Genomic DNA, 16,911 nt, shown 5'->3' on the forward strand with positions numbered 1-16,911 from the left:
CTATAAATATTATTCTTAATGTAATATTATATTATACCTCTACACTGGCTATTTTGTCTTACTGATTCTAGCCAGTCTTTTTTTTTCTTGTAATATGAGATTTCTGTTGCAAAGTAGCTAGTTCTAAGATGTTACAGATGAAAGCATGGAAACAATAAGTTATTTAACAATTACAGATAACACCTGCAACATTAATATTTTTATATTGTATGCCATTAAAAAAACCCCTACATTTTTGTGAGTTTAGCTTGGTTTCATTTAAAAACCCATGTCAGTTTTGGTTTCTTATAGGTCAATTTTCTTAATCTACTTCACGAAATCTCTAGATTATAAAAACTTCTATCTACATTTTCTATGGACTAAGATTCTGTGAAGATATAATTGGAACGGGCTTCCCAGAGAGGTAGTCGATGTCACTGTTGGCATCTGGCAACTGCGAGGCCTGTCAGTGTTGAAGAGGCATTTGGACAATGTCCTTATCAACGTGCTTTAACTTTTGGTCAGCCCTGAATAGGTCCAGCAGTTGGACTGGATGATCGTTGTAGTTCCCTTCCAGCTGAACTGTTCTGTTCTGTTCTGTTCTGTTCTATTCTATTCTATTCTATTCTATTCATCTATTTTTCATTTTGTTTGACAGAAAGATTGGGGTTATTTTCAAAAATGAGTTCAGTCTCCTAATAGAGCTAGTTCATCTACTCTCCTCAGCCTTTGGTGCTTCAAAAATAGCAAAACTCATCTCAATTGTGAGTTCATATCCAGACTAAATAAGTGTGTTTTATTCATCTGTCAGATTTCTTAGTTCTCTCTCACTGATTTAGCAGTGATTTCCAAACTTTTTACAGTGCTTCAATGGAGACATGAAGCTATTTGCCACAAAATATTCTGAAATAAGTGTACATAGGTTTTTAAACCTCAGGTAAAATGTGTTGGAGTCACAGGATAAGCATGATAGCAGATTCTAAACATGATAAAAAACTATGTAAGCCACATATTCATCTTTGTACATGCAGATAACATGCACATACATGCATTTAACATGCCAGGCTGTGATTGCTAGAACTTGGGAGTTTCCACCTTGAACTTCCTGACATATGTGAATCTAACTTGCATCCATTTCTCCTATGCAAGCAAAAAGATCTATTTTTAAAACAATTTCATCAAAGGAAATTTTATTAAGAGGAAAGCTGAGATGGGAGAAGGAAATACATCCTGCTGTGCAAAATTTGGCTCCAGCCTCCCCACCACCCTGAGCTGATACTGTCTGTGTCTACATTAGCAAGTAGTGCTGTGCAGTAAGAGCCAATCTGTAGTTGATGCTGAGAACCTGATGTCCACATGATATGTGAGTGGGGGGAAAGGAGGGAATCTCCTTTGAACAAACTCCGGTTTGCTCCTGCGAACTGGAAGTCCATTAATAGTTGGAACACATTAGATGCTCTGTAGAGTGCATATTTCAGTTTGTTTCATTTGGGGGATATCTAGCTGTACTCTCTGATCTGTGCTGTGTGAAACAAAGTAAGATAAGAAGGAATGAACAGAAGATTCACTTCAGAAGCATACTCCTGATCTGAACTTAAAGACTCATGTAGATGCAACTGTTGATTGGATGGTTTGAAAAGCTAACATATTCAGCCAGGCTGGAATTAGTACCTTCTCCCCTTTGAAAAGAAATTACCTCTATATTCACTGATGCTTAAAAAACCTATGCCAGTATATATTCTCTGTGCTAGGATGGGAGAGAGGGAAACATCATAGAATATAAGGGTGTTCACAATGGAAACTACTTGTTAGGTTAATAGCAAAGGGCTAACCTGTTAAGTGATGACATTCTGTTTCAAAACTAAAATGGAGGGTACATGGACAGAAATGTATCTTCTAGATATGTGATTTTACTATTTGAAAGCCTTCACTATTTACTTTTTTATAAAGCTTCAACTAAGAGAACTTGCCCCGATTTCAAATTTTTTGTTCTCCATAATCTGAAAACTGATATATTTAAGACCTTGCATGAAACCCAGTACACCACTTAAGCCTATAGGATTAGTTGCAGACAATACAGACTACTGCTACTTTTATTCTTCTGAGTCGTTACTGTAAAATACTACAGCAGTGAATACAGAGAAATATGATAGTTCTGTAATAATGATGGAACTGAAGAAGGTTATGTAATTCAAACACTTGTGAAATTAGTAGAATTATGGATTTCTTGCCAAGACTTGTCTTCTGAGACTGCGGTTGTTTACAGGAGCTCTAGCATAGAAGCCCATGAGGAAAGATGGTATGAGGAGGCTGATTCTGCAGTCTTATTCAGATGAAGCAGGACTTGCTCTGAGCAATGGATGCATTCATTTTCATGAGGTAGCCTAATAGTGGAGTACTAAAGCATGATGGAATCAAACCCTACATCTTAGTGTTCAAACTCTGTTTACATAACTGAACACATAATGCTTTATTGCACTGATGTTTGCTATGGTTCTCAATGGAAACTGGTAACATAGTATATACTACATAGGTAAAAAAAAAAGTGGCCATTTCATTTTCTATGCAGACTTTGCTAAAAATAGGTAATTGATCAAGCAACAGAGGTAACGAGCCATATAGAAATTTGTTATCAAAGCTTTTACAGGCCTTAGCATGTTAGCTGCAGCATTTATGTAGCTTTGAACACGAGTATTATTGGCTTTATGTAAAGGAAATCAATCCAAATATGTGTAAAATGAGAATTCTTTAAACTCAAACTTTCTCTCCCCTTTTCTGAACCACTATATATTGGTGTTCCACATATGGTACTTCCTTCAGCACTATGTCAGCATGTCTGCTGGTCAGTGGGAGTTTTGCCAGAGTACAGTCTAAAGCAGTTTCGGGCAACCCATGATGCAGATTATGAAAGGCTGGCAGCAGAGCTAGCATGGGGTTGGGAGCCATAACATACTGAGGGCATTGGCTAAGAGAACCAATACCTTCTTTGGAACTCAGCAGAAATCCCAGAGTTGGGAAATCCCTTCATCATACTGCTGATTTTAAGATCATTTGGTGAGCAGTGTTTCATTTGTTTGAGTTGGAGGGGTTTTTAAATTCTGCTAGGTTTCTGTCAGCATCCTCGGCCTTTTATTTGGGAAAGGATAGTATAGTCTAGTGCAACACATTTGAAAAGCCTCTGACCCCTGAGCATTTGAGCTTTGATATCTTACTGTGAACGTCTGTTTTGAATCATATTTAGGGCCTGAGTAATTCTAACCATTGCTTGATTATTAAGTGCTAGGGTAGTTTTTTGAAAAAAGGCTATGGCATATGTAAGAATTAATTAATTCCCTGAAGGTCTTTGTATTCTCTTCAACCCTCAGTCTGATTTTCTGCATCTTTCTGCATGTTCATATGTCTTCAGCAGCTAAGCAACTATGGTTAAAAAAAAAAAAAAAAAGTCACTGTAAAATACCAAAATGGCATTTCCCTCCTCCAGCCTTTCATAGGGTAACTGCAACAGAGAGGACCAGGAATTTTACTGCCAGATGATTTCAGACCTAGGAGAACAAATAACTACACAACAGTTTTTGCCAGTGTAATCTTTGTAGATAATTATTGATTGAAATGAAGCTTAAAAGTATGTTTCTTCTAAAGCCTTTTGAGAAATGTTGGCTCTTGATACACATTTAAGGCTGAAATATCTATCACCAGTGCTGTAAAGATGGTGAATTAGTTCTGTTGAAGTGTGTGTGATGCCTGGGAGAGCTCCTCAGTCTCTGATGGTGAAATCAGAGGTTACTGTAAAATTTTGGACAGAGATGGAGGAGAACAACTTCTGTGCAATGTGACAATTTATGGGCAATGAGCCAGTGTAATATGCAGGTTAAAAGCACCTTTTTTGAGAAAACAGCACAGCAGAAAGTATAACATTGTGTCCTAAGATCTGATCCTACAAATATTCACTGTTATGAAAATTATTCAGAGCAGTCCTGTAGAACTCAGAGAGACCTTCCTGGGGAAAAATTGTTTGAGTAGAACTTCACTAGTTTCATAGGGTTGTGATCTGATTATTTACTTCTGTGAAACTTATTTAACTTCAAATACAATTAGAATTATATTCCAATTGGATAATTAATTGGATAATTACAAGTAAAAACATAAATTATCACAAAGATATATTTATATGTTAAGAAAAAAAATAAATCTGCAAACTAAAGCATTTAAAAAATAGGAAATGCCTCAGAATTTGAATTAGCTGGGCTGAATTGTTTGATCTGAAAAGTAGGAAATAACAGTAACTGAGATCCAGAAAAAAAGGATTTCAAGCCAAAAGCTTTCTATTTATTGCAATTTGTGTGAGTGTAATTGAATAGGTGACTCCCAGGTACACTCAGGTGCATTTAGATACATGTAATACAATAGGCTTAGTTTACATGCAGGTGTGTACACTACTCGAAAGCACATCCATGGCTGTATCCTGGACCAGTGAAGTCTTATGATAGATGTGAGAGATGTATACAAGTAAAGGCAAAGTAAAGTTGTTGCAAACCAGAACACATTTGCTAATTGTTTTACTGTGTATTTGGACAAGTTAAAAAAAACACTTTTAGAAGTAATCACTAATTTGGGAGGGTTTAAGACAAATTTTATTGCAGTTTTCAGAAGTACGAGCAGTTGAGATCAGTGAAAGTTGAGGATTTTGAGTACTTAAGGAAACTGACTCAATATTTTTGGAAATCAACTCTTTCATATGAGCCTAGTACCCTTTAAAATCCTAGTTTCACTCACCTCTGAAATTTTTTGCCCTAACCTTAACAGAATGACCATAGCCTATAATCTCAAAAGAATATATTCTGATGATTGAAGAACTCATGTAGAAAAGACTTTGTTTTTTTCTCAGAAGTAAAAGACAACATATTTCCTGCTGCTTTTTTTTTTTTTTTCCCCAAGGTGATATTTGACATCTGTCAATTCGAAGGTCCTGCACAGAAGTGGAAGTTATTTTACCAAAAGTTAGGTGTTACAGAAATATTTGATTTTCAAGTGCATGGTCACATCTACAAAGTCCTGAGAAGACCATTTTCACTAGTTTCTACTCCAGAAGGCAGCAGTACATATTTACATTTAAGAAAAACCAAGTGTGAAGAATAAAGACAGGTATGTTCTGGTAATATATACAGATTATACTTAGTGATTTGGTTAATATATTATGTACAGATAATCTGTAAACTCCCTTGAAGTAGAATAAAAGTTTTAAAGATACTCTTACAATCTAATTTATGATATTCATAAATGTTATCACTGAGGAAGTAGAAAGCAATTTTTCCTGAACTTTACTTCCGTGAATAATTGTTGACAAAAGGCTCTTTAGAATGAAATGCCACATCTTTTTTTCCTGTGGCTTGTGATAAGTCATATAATCAAAATGTTAGGGTGACTAATTTTTTGTTAGGAAAGAGTTTATTATGTCTGCATGCCCAGAGGTTTTCAGTTCTCTGTAACTGAGGCCACCATGTGTGATGGAAGTAAAGGAAATCAAGGTAATATTTATGCCTGCTAGTACAAACACAGCTGTACCACCTCTTATTAGTGAGATAAAATTCTGTCTGCAAAGTTCAGATCTAGAACTACATATCAAAGATGACCAATGTTAAATTTGTTGTTTAGCTTAGGTCCAGTGTTTGTTTCCTACCATAGTTTTCTGTGCTTACACTGGCAATCCCCAGTTGCATAAAACCAACTTAAACAGATAATGCTTTTGCCTCTACAGCTTAATAAAATAAACTCAAAAGCAATTTTCTTTTCTCAAATACATTTATGTCTTTTTGGAGTGCATTGCTGCATAAAATTACTGAGTAGGGTTGTGACTCTTTTTGTCATCCTTTTAGCCAACCTGGCTAGATTGGCAAACACTTTCAATTATAGATGAGGCCTTATTGAGGATTTTTGCAAAGATTGGATTAATTTATTACAGTACGTAAAGCAAATGTAATTTTGACTCATCCTGTGTATAAATAGCTCCTCTAAGGTACTAGATTTTTCTCAATTACTCAGATTATCCATATGTTTCTTAGGTTATAAACACACTTTTTTTATAAAAAGAAGAAGGAGGATTGATTCTGACATTTTCTCAGTTGTGTGCAATGACACATTTGAAATTGTAACAGTGTACTGCCAACTATGGATGTTGACTCAGGCATGAGATTTTCAAAAGGCATGCTTACTTTAGAGATTAGTTTATCATGTTTCCATCTGTTGGATAAATATTTTTTTGACTAAGTGTAAAACCCCAAATACATGTCATCCCAGATGCTCAAGAAATTTTTCATCTGACTGCTGAAATGCAACAAGATGAGATGGAAAATCCTTTCAAAACACCTGCCAAGCAACACTGTACAATTCTGTCTCAGGCAACTAGAAACTCCTTCAGATTACATTTGGAACTGTATCAGACGGTAGTCACCTGAGATTTTGGACTTCAACAATCCAGAGATTAAAAACAGCAATCTGTGTGACAGTGTGAACAAATCTTACTGGTGGATAGCGTATGATTACCCAGCAGGTGGGAGATGTAAATCAGTAGCCTGGAGAGAATCAGGAGATATGAGAATGGCAGAGGGTTGTATGCTCAAGTGCATGCCCTCTGCAGCTGAGTTCCAGGAAATTTGACCTTGGGTTATTTTGGATGCTGGCTGATAGAAGCTTCTTTCTTGTTGTCTGAGCACTGTGGCTGGAGAAAATTGCATTCCTACTTTTTGCATTTTATCCTACTGGCTTTACCAGACAGGATTGATGAGAGCAGGTGAGACTGAAATCCCATTGTGTAAGCTCCCTTGTTGGCACGCAGAGATTTCTCTGTCCCTCACAGGGAGTATTTGGTAGATAGACCTTGGGAAGTGTTCCTTTAGGGTTCTAAAACCAGTATGTTCATTTGTAAATACACCTCTTTTTCCCTTCCACCATTCACTGAGATAAAATAACGCTCTGGTGGTACATTCTCTGTAATCCTTCTGTGGCTTCACTTGAATAGACCTGGAGGGACCTGTTGCTCAAACAGAAGCCTCCTCTGCAACACCAATGTGCTTTCATTGATACAGATTTTTTTCCTTTTCTTTATATTGTGTCTATTGATGTATTTGCCTAGGAAAAAGGAGATAAAGTAGAAGAGATTCAGTGAGTATGATGGAAGAACAACTTCATACTGTTGACTGCTCAACAGCAGGTTTGATGAGAGCAGGTAAGGACAACTTTTTTTTTTTTTTTTTTTGAGTCAGTTATGAGTTTTAATTAATGTAGCTACTAGGAGACTTTCGGTGATTTTAGCCATGCAGTTTTCTCTTTTACTCTACCAGGGTAACCTGAAAAGCAGGTTGGTTTCTTTTCTTTTGTATTCAAGTTTGATTCTGACCAGTGAACAACTATGGTCTTGGTGTAAATTACTGCTGTTACTTTCCCAATACTTTCCCAGTCTCTGCCTGCAGAATAGGAATGTGAGGCTGGAAGTGACTCTTTCGATTATAAAATCCACTTCTCTGCTGCAGCAGGCATCACATCTCATAAATTGTGTTAAAAACAACCAAACTCAGTCCTGAAACTACTTCTTCACCCATTTCACCTGTATTGAGATATCCTACATTGTTTTAAAAATGCTGTTCATGAACTTCAGAGGCCTCAGCCCTGCTCACTGCTAGCAGAGAAGGCCTCTCTGCCAAGTAAGGCCTCTACTGCCAAGTAAGATTTTTTTCAACTGATAAAATGCAGGAGATACACATGAAAATATGGTGTGTAAGTGTTTGTTTCTTTCCAGAAACTCCTGCCAGAATGCTGTTCTAGGACCCCACTGATTAGAAACCCAATTTTGTTGTCCAACCTTTACGGCTAGTCTGCCTGTGCTTGAAAGGAAGTTACCCAGCTTGCAGACTTGATTGTGCAGTTTCTTGGGTTCTCAGAACTCTTTTGGGGGAGGTTTGTTTAAAGCTTTGTTTAAGATACGTCTAATATTTCTCACTGAAGTGAGTTATAGAAATGTGCAAACTATTATTTTGTCAGTATGTATTCCATAAAGAATGTAGAAATAGGGTGGAAGATCCAGGGTTGCTAAATGATACTGTAGTAGGAGAAGAAATGTTTGGCTTTTCTGTGTATTACAGGCTGAGACCGATTACAAAAGCCTTGTAAATAGGAATATTTCAGAACATCTCAATTGTGTGCCTAAAGTCAGCATTACAAATTCTTCTCATCCATAGGGAGGATTTAATTTTAGAATCCGTTGAAAAATAGCATTAATGTCTCTATGATAGCTCTTCTAAGTCAGTGAAAAAAAAAACCTTCAAGAATGATTCTATGATTTTGTGAAAGGTAATATATGACCCAAGCCTATGTCTTCTAGCCAGAAACAGGAAAGAGAAAACTCTCCTTAGAATTTGTTTTCCAGCTTTTTTTTCTGATTCAGAACTTCCATTGTCTTCAGTGATTATCTGAAATGAAATTCTAAACATGCAGAAGTTTATGCATCCTTAGCCATGCTATTAAATTGTTCTCTGTTCTTCCAGTTCTATCTGATTTCCTGGACTGATACCATAACAATCTGAATTGATTCCATAATTTATGACTATTATTATAACTAAAGCAGATTGCTTTTTTTTTTTTAATTTCTAAAATGGAGGTTTACGTAGATTCCATCTTCATCTGATATTCTAAGGACTTATTATTGACTTCTGACAAGAGAAATAATACGGATTTTTTAGAGAAATGAAGAGAGAAATAGAGAAATGATAGAGAAATAAGCCACGTAGTTTGAAAAATACCTGTCTAGCACTGTATTTTTTGGATTCATGTGCTAGTAATCATGGAGTTGTTCAGGGGAGATTTTACTGATGAGGTAGGATGGGGCTCTTTCACATATACCTTAGAACTGCTTATTGATGCTTTCAGGTGACAGATGCACAAATCACTGCTTTTGGTAGGGCTCTGGCAAAGACAGTTTGATCTAAGTGCATAGAAGGGTGAAATTTAATCCTGTAAATGGGACTGTGTACTTCTAAAATTTTAAAATGGCTGCTTAGGGCTTGGTAACTGAGGAAACCCCCTTTCTAACAGAATTGCAGATCATCTTAATAATCCTCTCTTTTATCCTAATATCAAATATTGGACATTGCTTCTACATTCACAGAGTCTGTCAACAGTATTTAGTATTTTTGGCTGCAAGGGGTAGCAGCTGTAGATGGAGGTTTTTTTGAGTGTGGGTTACAGGGTCTGTTCATGTGTTATTCTGCCACATGATGTCCTCCTAACCTAGGTTAGAATCATCGAATGCATGCGCTCCAATTTCTGTAAATGTAAAATTTGGTAACACTCAGACATGTATTTATATAAAAGGTACCAATCTTGCTACAGACTAATCAGAAGGATCTATATAATTTTCTCAGTTGCTGTATATGAATTGTGAACATTTCATCAGAGTCTGAGCATTATAAATACATCCTTATAAATACCTGCGTTGAAATCCAAAGCTTAAGAAACTTGAGCGTTTTCATTTTGTTCTACTGTAATTAACACAGTCCAGTTTAGTGTTATTGGTACTGCTCACTACTTTTTACAAATATTTCTTGCTAGTTGTGTATTTTCTGCACCAAGACACAATTTGAATGTTGCACACATTATGTGAGAGTTGTAATTAATTTTGTTATGAATAAATTACTTTGAACAACATTTCTAGCACTTGTATTTGAGATACGGCACAAATACAGACTTTAAATTTAGATACAGCATACTAGTTGTCCCTTAATTTGTGCCATGCTATTTCTTGCTTTAAGTAATTTTTTTTGTCAAAACCAGGTATACTTTATAATGCTAAGGTAGCATATTTTTGTGTACTTAAGACTTCACGAATGCTAGTTTTCTGCCGGCACATAAAAGCAGAGGGATAATCTCAAATCCTCCTATTCCAAACAAAGAAAAATATTTAAACTAAAGAAGAATTTCAGCTGCCGTAAGAACAGTGATAGAGCTGAACATCTGCATCCATAGGAGGCCAGTAATGCACTTGATGCAGTGTGCAGTTGGGCATTGACTCCTCCCAGCTGTGTCACAGGGATTAAATCTAGTGGTTCAGAATATTAACCAAAAAAAAAATTTTTCAAAAAAACTCTACTTTGTTTGTAGAAGAGTCAACAGATCTGTTTTCTCTCCATACTTTATCCATGTATATCTGTGTATATTGATACATGTACCTAGATATGTATTTCTCACCACATAGAAACCAACAGAGATAGAAGTAAAACTTCACCTTGTCCTGCTCATCTGATCTTTTACTATGATAGGGATTTATGTTGGGTATAAACTATTTATAATAACACACATTTTACAAGGTGGCTCAGTAGTAGCAAAAGGAAAAATTTCTAATACAGATATCTAAATTTTTGAAAGTTTACTTGCAAATCTGACTCTTACTGTGTCCACTAACATCTATGTGTGTCCACTGAGATTTATGTCACACTGCAGGGCTTTCTTCTGATACAGAACTTAAGTTAGACCTAAACTTCAGTTTAGGATTTTTAAATGAACACATTCCTCAGTTAAAAGAATTAAAATGGTTACATAGAACATGTTATTAGGGAAATGAAAGGAACTGGTTTCCATGGAATACTCAGTAATTGGTCCATCTCTCCCCTAAATGCACCCAGTACTATTTAAAGTAATTATACTAATCATCACATTATTTAGGCATAGATTACATTCTTCATGAAGAAAAATGAAAATGTTCTTCTAGCGTGCCAGTGAAATCTGCTTTGACAAGTTAATCCAGTATTTATTTAATTAAACAATGGTAATAAAATATTTAATTGCACTTTAAGATTTCTATTTCTGTCTTCTGACCAGGCAAAATATTCAGAACTCAATGTATGTCAGGCAAAGAAAATGCCTCAAGCACATCCAGTACCACCACATTTTATAGATTAATGGCAGAAAGTGAGCTGCAACGTGCACAGGTATAAATAGTTAATTATTTAATTCCCTTTTTGGTATTTGAGGCTGAAGCAGAAGGGAAATATTCCTCTTCTCCCCCAACCCAGCCCTATTTGTTTCTGAGGAATGTTAATCAGCTTCCTAGTGCCAGCAGGCTACAATCACCAACTACTAATTAGTTTTAGATAATACTGGTAATGAGCCTCTAGTTCTTCAGAGGCCGTAGACTGAGCTTGACTCAGGTTTACTCAGTTATTTATCAAGAATGTTATTGTGACAAGCAATGTGAACAGTTTGAGCATGTTTAATGCCAAATATTTTCCTTTAATTTAATAGTATCAGTGCACCATTCTTTACAGTTTTTGCTGAAATAACAGCTGGTTTTAAATTAACTTTCCATTAAACAATGTTAATATTTTTCTCCTTGTTAGTCCAATTGTTTGATTACTCTCTTGGACATCTTTACTACTCAGGCAGTTATCTAATCACCTGAGGTAGGAACACTCAATTGGGCAAGATTTTTAAATGAACTTCCTGTTATATTGTCTCTCTAGGAGAGAGACTGGTCTAATATCAAGCAATGATCTTATACTGCTATTTTTACAGGGCATGAAATTCTCTGGTTTGCAGTTAGGTAGGTATTCCACGAGCAAGGTTATAGTGTGTTGCAGCTGCCAACTGTGAGGGGTAGAGAGAATAGTTTAATTTTCACTCCATGTAGAGCTATTGCTGTGATTGTCAAATACAGGGTTATTTTGTATGTTCCAAAAACTTATCCTCAAAATACTTTTCATCATTATGGCATAGAAGGAATAACATTGTCCAGCAGATGATAACAAATATTATGGAATGATTTCAAGCCTGGAACTGCAGTAGGGAAGCAGAAATGAGATGCTTTAGCACTTGAGGATGTCAGCTTGGTGCTACCTTTCTCCCTGCTAAGTTTACATTGGGGGAGGATTGTGTTTAATGGGTAGACGTGGGGAAAAATGCCATGCCTGTTTCCTTGTAGCATTGCATGTTGAAAATGAGACTACGGAAGGCAGAAATGTAACTTGCATGTTTCCTGACTGATCTGTCTCTGCTCCTGCTAAGCATTATAGAACTTATTTGACCTTTAATCCCTTAAAACACCAAACTCCTGTCAGAAGATTAATAGTGGATGAATGTAGCATATTGAAGCATTCTGGATTTTGCACTCTTTTTGTCTTTCGATGGCTGTCTTGTGTTTATACATGTTCAGTGTCTTAGAGTAAAAGCCTGAATCTTATTTCTGCTCCCAAAAGATTAGGTATTTAATTTTTCTCAAATCCACGTTTAAATTGCAATGCTGAAAATGCTTGCAAGTGCTTTCTGGTGGCACATGTTGTCCATTTTTGTTTTGCTTTTGTAATTGCAAGTTCCCTAGTACAACTAAAACTTTCTCAATTTTGACCAATTTTTGATTAGAAACTAATGGAATTGTTACTCTTTTGTGTGAGTATGTGGTGAGTAGACTTCAAGGCATATGTAATTGTATTTATGCCATCAAGAAAATGTGTGGTATTTTTGTATTTCACTCAACAGAGCATTTGTCTGACAAGAGGAATATTTTGAGGTTTTGTTCTGGCTTCCAGTAAAGTTTCTATCACTAATAACAAATGTAAGAATCATTAATGAGATGCTGAGTTGCCTTCTCACATGTGATCCTTCCACCTGGCCCAAGAAGTCTTGAATTATTTTCCTTACGGTAGTGCAGCTTCAGCTGAATGTTGTAGAATAGCTTCCAGCTTGCTTGTTAATATGTTCTCTGGGAAAATGAGAGACATGATTTGAGCTCCCTCATTTTGAAGAGAAAATCAAAACCAAGCTTTTTATTTCATAGGTGACTGCTAGCCTCTCCCATGAACAATAGAAACTTCTTTTCCTCAAGTAATGTTTTACAGGAGTAGAACATGTGCCAGTCAGCTCTTTAAGGAATCTGTACCTTTCCTAGGGAAGGGAGATCTAGGCTATGGATGAATATAGTGAATGAAAATGCTTTCCATCAAACCTGAAAAAGATATTTACAGACATATTATTGTCTATTAAAAAAAAAAAAAGTTTTGTCTATACTAGGTTTTGGCAATGCTACTCTTTTCCTGCTGACTTAAGTTTGTTGTATCCTTCTTGAGCCCTGTGTGGGACACGTGGCAACTTCTTTTAAGGTCATGGACTCTGATTTGAGACCAAGCAGCAAAATATACTTCTTACAGCCTCTCTATGTAAGCTTTTTATTGTATTTATAATTTTAGTCTACTTATGCTTTAATTATTCTTAATTAGTGTGGAATCTTCTGCAGCTACTGTTGAATTGCTTTTATCTTTGCTATGTCATGATTTTCAGATGCCCTTCCTCAGACTGTGAGAAGATAGTAATGAGTGTTTTAAAAAAAACAAAACAAACCAAAACCAGCCCAAAACCCCATAGAGTCCTCTGATCCACTTACCAAAGGTATGCTTAATTTAAATTTAAAAAAATAACACAGTCTTGGATTTCTAACTCTCTGACAAGGAGATTTAAGTGAAGATTTCATAAATTAAGCATGAAATTGAAAGTGGTATTAATAGTACTCTGTACTGGTATTTGCTATATGGAAATTCTGTGGTAAGTAGCAGGGTGACAGTTCTGCAAATGTTGGTACACAAGAGTTACAACTTTTTCTGAGTGTATGAAGTATCCAGCTTTTTGATTTCAGGTTATACTATATCCTCTGTTTGGAAGAATTGCAAATGGAAAAAGCTTGATTTTTTTTTTTTTTTTTTTTTTTTTTTTTCTGTCCCTTTACTGAAAAGGAAACTAGAAGGCCCAGTCAGCCATTTGTGTAAGAACACCTATGCCTGTACTCTCTGACATGGTGGCAAGTACACGTTTGTCTAAAGAACAGCTCTACTTCCAAATAAAAAAATATGTTCTGAATGTTGCAGCCTCATAATCAGTCCTGTTGAAGACCAAGGATATCAGGATGTACCAGTTATAATGAAAATACAGGTTCTATGTAAGTGAGAACCTAGGTTCTCATAGGATTTAGGTCAGCTGTATCTTTCTCCTCTGCTCACTAGCTGTACTCCATCCACATGAAATTTGTTTTAAAACAGGCCTTCCTTGTATTAGGATTGTAGAAAGCATTTTTTTTTAATGTAATGGTGCACAACTCTATTCAAAGGATTATATTTTATAAAACCAAAATTGTCTAGTAGGTAAAATTGTATTTGAAGTTAATAGTATTAGAATATGCTAATTTCTGAGTGACTATGCACAGTTGTGAACTTTGACAGTTAGGAAGAAACCTTGAATCAGGAGCAGGCTACTTCATATCTTTTTATTTCGCATGTTCTCAAAGCTTGTTTATCAAACATGGGATATGTTCCAACTGTGAGATAGTGGAATTTGACTAGCAAGATCCCAACGTGGCCAGTAATGTAACTTCTTTGTATTTTGACTCCAGAATTTTATTTGTCCTATCCAGTTATTTTGTGATATTTGATTTACCATTAATTGAGCTATTTAGATACAGTACTACTGATATGTAGTGAAAGAAGCTTAGCTCCATTTACACTGCAGATGTCATAGGTTTGTTTTACTTCAAACAAATTGACATTTAACCCACTTTCATCCAGGACAGTAAATATTCTTTTCTGAAAATTTCATTTTGGAATTGCATTATTAAATGCTTACTAAGAGTTTACTGTATGACATAACCAAATGGTGTTCTGTAAACATAAGAATCATGCTGCATTTATTTTTCTGATAACTCATGAATCTGGGTGTGTCACAATTTTTTTTTGCTTGCACTTTAAGGTTAGGGAGTTTCTATGAAACTACCTGTGACTTTCTACTTTCCTACCACTAATTATTTTTTTGAGACCATACTATGCCATACTATGTAGCTGATCATTTGGTGCATGCATATAGTTATTCAGAACAGTAATGCATAAAGTCAGTTTACTGTTAAAATCATAAAGCATCTGTTTTGTTGTTTGCTGTTCCGAGAAATTTAATTGCTGTATTTCTACCTTCTTCCTCTAGCTTACAATTTCTATGAGCATCTTTCAGGAGGAATTTTAAGGGGGGAATAGACCTTTTCATATTCTAAACTACAGTCAGGTGTGTTTCTTCCAAAAAAATAGACATAGGAAGAGTCAAAGAATTTGAGGAGGAATCATAGAATACCTTGGGTTGGAAGGAACCCATAAGGATTGTTGAGTCCACCTCCCTGCTCCTTGCAGGACTACCTAAAACTAAATCACATGGCTAAGAGCATCGTCCAGATGCTCCTTGAACTCTGAGAGGCTTGGTGCCGTGACCACTTCCCTGGGGAGCCTGTGCCAGTGACTGACCACCCTCTCAGTGAAGAACTTTTTCCTATGTCCAGTCCGAACTTCCCCTGACGCAGCTTCATTCCATTTCCTCGTGTGCTGTTGGTGGTCACCAGAGAGAGGAGATCAGCACCTCCCCCTCCGCTGCCCGCGTGCCAAAGTTGTAGACTGTGATGAGGTCGCTCCTCAGCCTTCTCTTCTCCAGACTGAACAAACCAAGTGACCTCAGCCGTAAGTCTTGCCCTCGAGGCCTTCCACCATCTTGGTCACCCTCCTCTGGACACACTCCGCAGTTTGATGTCCTTCTGTTGAGGTGCCCAAAACTGCACCCGGGACTTGAGGTGGGGCCGCACGGGTGCAGTGTGGAGTGGGACAGTCACCTCCCTCGACAGGCCAGCTGTGCTGTGCTTGGTGCACCCCAGGACACGGTTGGTCCATTTGGCTGCCAGGGCACAGTGTTTACTCGTATTCAACTTTCCAGAGCCCCAGGTCTCTTTCTGTGGGGCTGCTCTCCAGCCTCTTGTCCTCCAGTTTGTACGTAAAACCAGGATTACCCCATCCCAGGTGCAGAATCCTGCACTTGCTCTTATTGAATTTCATATGGTTGGTGATTGCCCAGCTTTCTAGTCTATGCGGATCTCTCTGTAAGGCTTCTCTACCCTCAAGGGAGTCCACAGCTCCTCCTAGTTGAGTATCATCGGCAAACTTACTGTACATTCGATTCCTGCATCCAGATCACTTATAAAACCAGTGCAAAACACTGGCCCTAAAATTGAACCCTGGGGAACCCCACTGGTGACTGGCTGCCAGCCTGATGTAACCCCATTTACTATAACTCTTTGAGCCTGACCTGTCAGCCAGTTGCTCACCCAGCATGTTATGGTTTTGTCTAACTGTGTGCTGGACATGTTGTCCAGGATACTGTGAGTGACATTAGCAAAAGCTTTGCTAAATCCAAAAAAACCCCACATATATTGGCTTCTGTTGTTCAACTAGATGGGTGACCTAGTGATAAACGAAAATTAAGTTGGGTGAGCAGGACTTTCCCCTCGTGAACCCATGCTGACTATGATCAGTGACTGTGTTCTCTCAAGTGTTTTTCACTACCAGAATAGTGTTCTCCATAATCTGACCAGGCACTGAAGTGAGATTAACAGGCCTGTAATTACTAGAGTCTTCCTTCTCACCTTTCTTGAAAACTGGGACAATGTTTACCAGCTTCCAGTCATCTGGGAACTCTCCGGACTCCCAGGATGGTTGAAAAATAATGGAGAGAGGTCCCACAATAGCATCAGCCAGCTCTTTCAGTACCCTGGGATGAATCCCATTGGGCCCCATAGATTTATGTGCATCCAGCTGGAGCAGCAAGTCTCAGATGAGTTCAGAATTGGCTGAGAGTTTATCATCCTCATGGTCTTCCAAAACAAGGCTCTGGGAGTTCCAAGGCCCATAGCTGGTGTTAAAGACGGGTGAAAAAGGTGTTAAACATCTCTGCTTTGTCTACATGGCTATTTGTGAGGTGACCAACCTCATCAAGTAATGGACGAGTGTTATCTCTGATCCTCCTATTGAGGAAAGAAAAGAAATGCATAATACTGAGAAATCCAAGTATGAGGGTAAAATGAGAAGATGAAAAGAGACG

At 37.1% G+C, this 16,911-nt stretch overlaps 1 long non-coding RNA gene across 10 annotated transcripts in view; it reads left to right on the top strand.

Annotated features, from left to right (window-relative positions):
- Window positions 1-16,911, top strand: part of LOC141950292 (uncharacterized) — a 304,169-nt gene that overhangs the window by 15,253 nt on the left and 272,005 nt on the right. For 9 of the 10 annotated variants that reach the window (XR_012630985.1, XR_012630982.1, XR_012630984.1 and 6 more), the window contains exons 3-4: window positions 4,915-5,121; window positions 7,109-7,201. This is a non-coding gene — a long non-coding RNA (uncharacterized LOC141950292). Of the gene's footprint in view, window positions 1-4,914; window positions 5,122-7,108; window positions 7,202-13,296; window positions 13,405-16,911 lie in introns of all 10 variants that reach the window. The other variant, XR_012630981.1, reaches the window with a different exon arrangement.

Source organism: Strix uralensis, chromosome 15 (assembly GCF_047716275.1).
Source record: "Strix uralensis isolate ZFMK-TIS-50842 chromosome 15, bStrUra1, whole genome shotgun sequence".
Taxonomy (NCBI): domain Eukaryota; kingdom Metazoa; phylum Chordata; class Aves; order Strigiformes; family Strigidae; genus Strix; species Strix uralensis.